Source organism: Penaeus vannamei, chromosome 26 (genome assembly GCF_042767895.1).
Source record: "Penaeus vannamei isolate JL-2024 chromosome 26, ASM4276789v1, whole genome shotgun sequence".
NCBI lineage: Eukaryota > Metazoa > Arthropoda > Malacostraca > Decapoda > Penaeidae > Penaeus > Penaeus vannamei.
Genome location: NC_091574.1, coordinates 15,002,408 through 15,009,907, shown reverse-complemented (window position 1 = coordinate 15,009,907; position 7,500 = coordinate 15,002,408). Strand labels below are relative to the sequence as shown.

General features: G+C 30.0%; 1 long non-coding RNA gene across 1 annotated transcript; it reads right to left on the bottom strand.

Moving 5' to 3' along the window:
* Positions 1 to 4,654: 4,654 nt before the first annotated feature.
* On the bottom strand, positions 4,655 to 5,991 carry LOC138866714 (uncharacterized). Its single transcript, XR_011399640.1, has 3 exons — positions 5,843 to 5,991; positions 5,313 to 5,383; positions 4,655 to 4,867 (listed from the first exon to the last, which is right to left on the bottom strand). It is a non-coding gene; the product is annotated as an uncharacterized lncRNA (long non-coding RNA).
* Positions 5,992 to 7,500: the final 1,509 nt, after the last annotated feature.

Genomic DNA, 7,500 nt, shown 5'->3' with positions numbered 1-7,500 from the left:
ATTTGTCTTGTACATCATTTTTCCAAATCTTAAAAGTATAATGAACCACCTCGAGGAACCTAGACTCCGCCACCCATCGGTCCTATAAATGTCAAGCTACGCCCTTATATAGACTGTACAAAGTGTACAGTCTACATGGCCACGACGACCACCTACCACATGTTGATGCTCAAGTTTTCTGTGTTGTGAATTCTGTCGTGGTTGCGAAGCGTGTGAAGGGAATTCTGCTTGCGAGCCTTATATCCTTCAGGAAGAATGGGTTGACATCTAGTGATTTTGTAGTCAATAGCTTGATTTTCTTTCTGGCTTTCGCATTTTTGTTGCAACTTCCAAGGGCAGGACAACAAGGCCGACTGACAAGACATACATATGCGGAAATAGTGAATATATATACATATATATGTTTGTATATATATATATATATATATATATATATATATATATATATATATATATATGCACAAACGTGCAAACACATATATACATATATATGCATACCTATATATGTATATATAAATAAATAAATATATATATATATATATATATATATATATATATATATATATACATATATACATACATATATATAGATAGATAGATAGAGAGAGAAAGAGAGAGAGAGAGCGCATAGCAAGATATCAATAAAGAGAAGGCTTTTTTTATTACTTATGAATTATCAACACGAAAAAGATAAGAGAACAGTTATATACTATACTACACATTTTTATGCTACTAAATTTTGCATTACATATAGGGAAATAAATTAGAATAATAATGGTGATGATGATTATGATGAAATAGTGATGATAATGCTAGTAAAAATGAAAATAATAATGATAGTAATAACAATAAACTGAGGATGATTATGTCATTGCTACTGCTACTACTACTACTACTACTTCTACTGCTACTACTGCTGCTTAAAATATTGAGTATAATGAGGATAATGATGTTGATCTTGATAAGAACAATATCAACAGCAACGACAACAAAAACAACAGTAACAGAAGTAATGAAACAATACTAATAATGAGAGTAGTGAAGCGTATTCATGTTGACAAATGTAGAAAAGGTATGGGTCAGAATGAATGTCTTTATAGTACAAGAGATGTCTCTGACCGATTTCGTCAAAACCTCATGTATTTCTGATGAAATACAACTCTTGTATTGTGAAAATATTCTCATTCATACCTTGTCCATAAATTATGATAATAACAGCAGCGACAACAATAACATGATGGTGAATAGCTGCGTAAACAATGAAAGCATAAATAATAGGTATAAATGTTACAGTGCAATGTACAGTCCTTGCCTCGAAGAAAAATATAATAATGTTAAAAGCGATAAAGAAGATAATGATGATATAAATTATAATAATGATAATAAAACTAATGATAATGATAATAATGTTATTTTAATGATAAAAATAACAATGGTGATAATGATAAAAATAACGATGATGATAATAAAAACAATGTTGATAATGATAACGGAAATGATGAAAATATCAATGATGATAATAATAAAAATGATAACGACAGTAATCAGAAGCACTGAGAGAGGATTGATGCAATAGAAAAATATTCACAATAAGAATGACATTAAATTCACCTCTTTCTCAAGTACACTGTTGACGTCGGTGTTTCTCTATCTCGCAATGCTAATGAATCCTTAAAAAAAATACACACATACACACACACAGACACAGACACACACACACACACACACACACACACACACACACACACACACACACACACACACACATATATATATATATATATATATATATATATATATATATATATATATAAATCTCATCACGATTATCATTATTGTTTTAATTGGGGACATGATTGAAATTCAAGGAAGACTCACTGTAAGGAGAGTAATAGGATGCTAATAATAACTCTATGTCACTATTAATGATGATGCTATAAAGAAAATTATAAAAATGATCATGAAAATTTATAATGATGACGATTTTCATGATAATGCTAATGGTAAAGCAACAATAGTGACAATAACAGAAACACATCACAGATAAAAATTATAATAATAATAAAAATGATAATAACCGTGATTAAAACCATGGTAATTAAAAATGAGGATAAAGAGAAAAATGATGATAATGGAATCGATATTGATAATGATAACATTTATAATGATAGTAATAATTATCATAATGATAACAAAGAAAATAACTTATAATGATGATGATGGTAATAGTGAAACAACAAAAACAACCACAATAGATATTGAAATGAAAATGATAGTGACTAGAATAGGAATAATAGCGATAATGATCATAATGATAACTGACAATGAAAGTAAGAATTATGGTAATAAGATGATAATGATGATATAATGATGATAACAATAATAATGATAATAATAGTAATAATAATGATGATAACAATAACAATTATGATAATGGTAATAATAATGGTGATGGGTACGATGATGAGAATGATAGGAGTAATAATGATAATGATAATAATAATAATAATAATCGTCAAGGCAATTGGGTCGCTGTTGCAATAAAGATATTCACACCTGAAGAATGACCTTAAAATCTTCCCTTTCTCAAGTACACTGGTGACATCCGTGGTTCCGTATCTCGTAATGCTAATGAATCATAAAAAAAAAATAATAATAGTAATAATAAAAAAATCGATTCGGATCATCTTTAAAATATAATGGCATCTAAGTTGGGCCAAGAAACATATCTGTTATTTTTTTAAATAAATATTTGTTTTTAACTTTTCGAGTTAATCTGCTTACCATCCTGGATCCGGACCCTGATCCTGATCACCACCAAAATCTAATGACATCTAATTTGGGCTCTCTCTTCCTCCCCTTCCTTTTCCCTTCCCCTCCCTCCTCCATTCTTACACCCCCCCCCTTTCCCCTCGGATAGTTCCGTATATGATAAATGTGCATGAACTGAATGTGAAATTACTTCGAGGCAGTGTGCAGGACTTCCCTCGAAGGGGAAAGTAATGATAATGATAACAAAGATGACAATGATGAGTATATATATATATATATATATATATATATATATATATATATATATATATATATATAAAAGCATATATACATATACATATACATACATACATACATACATACATATATATATATATATATATATATATATATATATATATATATATATATATATATATGTGTGTGTGTGTGTGTGTGTGTGTGTGTGTGTGTGTGTGTGTGTGTGTGCATATTTAATATATTCTATGTAAAAATAAAGAAAAGAAAAATATATATAGATACATAATCACGCACTCACATGCACAAACACATCACACACACACACACACACATATATAATGTATGTATATATATGTATGTATATAAATGTATATATGTATATATATACATACATACATACATATATATATATATATATATATATATATATATATATATATATATATATATATATATATATGATGGGTATGTTTATATATGAATATGTATATATATATATATATATATATATATATATATATATATATATATATATATATATATATATATATATGTATATATATATGCACATATATATGAAAATGTATATACACAGATAGATTGACATGTACATATAGAATATATATACATACCTATCTATCTATCTATCTATCTATATATGTATGTATTATATATCAATGCATATATAGGCATATGCATAAACGATTATACAATTATAGGAATGGAAAAACATTCTACTGTGTTGATACTATGGTAGAAAAACCCATAATGCACAAACTATATATATATATATATATATATATATATATATATATATATATATCATGTATCTAATTTATTTCTATATGTATGTATTTACATGTTTGTATCAATGTATATATATGTATATATATGCACATATATATTCATATGTATCTTTTATGTATCTATCTCTCTATCTCTTTATCTTTACATGTATATATTTATATATGTATACATAAATGTATATATATATGCAAATAGACAATTCAATGAACATAAGCACAGAGACCGCAATGAGTACGCAAAGATGAAAATGAAAACATCCAAAGTAAGAAAAGCAAATAAAAGTGTTTTTTTCCTGTTCGTACTGTGGCTGTTTTTGTATTCATATATATATATATACATATATATACATATATATATATATACACACACACACACACATACCTATATATGTATATATATTTATATGTATTTATATACATCTCTGTCTCTCTATTCATATATATATACATATATATTCATATATACACATATATACATATATATACACACATTATTATATCTATCTATATACATGTTTATCTATATATATACCCACACATTATATATCTATATATGCATATCAGTATGTATTCACATATACATACGTATATGTGAATGTTTATGTATTCATATATATACATTTTATACGCACAGGCATACATATACATATCTATATATCTGTATCTATATATCTATATCTATATCTATATATGTACATGTATGTTTGTAATTACACACATACATACACAGAAATATATATATTCATATATATATGTATGTATATATATATTTATGAATCATAACTCAACATTTGCAAACATTTTCACACACTTTTGAGAATAAAACACATTTTACATTTCCATTTCTTTGCGTCTTGACCAACACTATCAATGGTCATCAAGACCTGCCAACCGGGGGCAGGTCTGTCAGCCATACCTAGGACAACATCTGTGATATGGATTTGTGTGACAGTCGGGGAATATCAGGGCGCAGGGATGGAGTGTCGTCGTCTGCACACAGCACCAGGGATGGTCGGGGCAACAGCTCTGGTCTGGGAGGGGCGTGGCAGCTGGAAGGAGGAAAAGGGCATATTGTTGAGTTGTGTTACTGGACTGGAGTGTTATAATAATAATGATTATCATTATCATCATTGCTATTACAGTATATCATTCAAAGATTAATCTGAATTTACAAAAGTGGAATCACACACGTAAAAAGATACAAAATGACACGGAGTTAGTAAGAGAAATCGCGCAATTCGAGCCAACTTGCAATACTCTGCAGACAATAGAACTGTGACCTTTGTAGACAATATAGTCGAAAAGCAGGGGAGAAATACGAGTAAAGCAGGAAATAGACGGGACAGGGCAGCAGAACAAGGAGCAAAAGAAAGAGAAAAGCAGGGAGAAGCAGAATAAAAACGAACAAGGCAGAAAAGATAAGGAAATGAAGCAGGGGATGCAACGAGCAGGGAACTTTGCAGAAGGAAACTGCAGTTATCACACAAGGCTCACCAGCAGGAGAGTAAATCGCCACAAGGAACAGGGCAGCCAGCAGGACTCCGGTGCACAGGGTGAGCCTCGACCTGTGGAATGACGATGTCTTTAGTGATGAACCTTTCATCTTCATGGTCACTGTTTTTGTATATTTATGCGCATGCTGTAGGAAAATGGTTGATAACGGTAAATTATAACGCAAATTAAATTATAAGGCAGATGCCTATACGACTTAACGCATTACAGATAGATTTCCTAGTCAATGTAAACTATAATGATAAGAAATAGCAAAACTTGGAGGTGTTTTTATTTTAGTTATTTATTACTGTCAACTCTGCACTGGTATAGTGAATAACCTGATTCTTTCCGAGTGCCCAAGCGTGTGTTTTCATTTTGCCCTGTATATTATTTTTTTCCGAACCATAAACGTATAATGAACCACCTCGAGGGACCTAGAACCCCTCCCCCACATCGGGATTCAATACGCCCCATACAGACTGTACAAATGTATATCTACCAGACTCTACATGGCCACGACGACCACCTACCACATGTTGATACTCAAGTTTTCTGTGCTGTGAATTCTGTCGTGGTTGGGAAGCGTGTGAAGGGAATTCTGCTTGCGAGCCTTATATCCTCCAGGAGGAATGGGTTGACATCTAGCGATTTTGTAGTCAATAGCTTGATATATTTCTAGCTCTCGCTTTTTGATGCAGAGTGCTTGGTTGACCTTGGTGTGAACTTCCAAGGGCTGGATAACAAGACCGACTGACAAGACACATAAATATGCGGTAAAAGCGAGGAAAAGGCAACAGAGAGAGAGAGTGAATATATCTTCATACATATGTATGTATATGTGTATATAAATATATACATATACATATATATGTATATATCACACGCACATATGTATACACGCACGCACACGTTCATACACATACACATATATATATACACATATACTTATTTATGTATATATATATACATAAAGAGAGAGAGACTGAGAGAATAGTAAGAAAACAGCAAAGAAAGAAGGCTGTAATATTGCTTATGAATTATTAACACATTTTAAACACATTCCATGAAATAAATTAGAAAACAGTAATATACCATACAAGACATTTTTTTTTCTTTTTTTTTTTGCTATTACATTTTGCATCACATAGGGAAATTAATTAGAATAATGATGGTGATGCTGATCATGATGACATAGTACTGATAATTATAGTAATGATAATAATGATAATGATAACAATAAACTAAGGATGGTTATACCATTACTACTGCTACTGCGAATGTTTCTACGGCTACTACTGCTGCTTCAACTATTAACGATAATGATAGTAATAATATTGATCTTGATAATAACAATATCAACAGCAACAGCAACAAAAACAACAATAAAAGAAAACAGTAGAGATAGAAATAGAAGATATTTTTGTGGTTATGAATATGATCGTCAACTACAATACCATTGAGATAATCATTATCCATATTTCATCATTGTTGTAGTTTACGCTGAACCAATGGGCGTTATTACCAGTGTTGTGGTGGTTGTTATTTTGATTAACATTGCTAGTGAAAATGATAGATGTCATCACGATTATTATTATTATTTTAATTGCGTACATTATGGGCATTCAACGAAGACTCAGTCTAAGGACAGTAATTGGATGGTATTAATAACTAAATATCACTACTAATGATGTTATGAAAAAAATAATGATCATAAAAATTATGATGATAATCATGATGATAATGGTGATGGTAAAGCAACAACAGTGATAATAATAGCAACAACAAAGGTAAAAAAATAATAGTGATTATAAAAATGATAATGATAAATAATCGATACTGAGAATAACATTTATAATTAAAGTAATAATAATGACAATGGTAACAATGATAATATCTTAAAATGACGATAATGGCAATAGTAGATCAACTATAATGAATATAGAAATGAAAATGATACTGGCTATGATAGGAATAATAGCGATAATGACCATAATAATAATTAACAAAGAAAGCAACAATTATGGAAATAGGATACTAATGATGACAATAACAAAAATGATAACAGTGATAATAATGACGGGGAAGAGGATGATGATAATGATGATATCAGGAATAGTAATAATGATGATAATAACTAGAAACTCAGAGCGCACATACCTCCGCCAAGGCAATAGGGTCGCTGATGCAA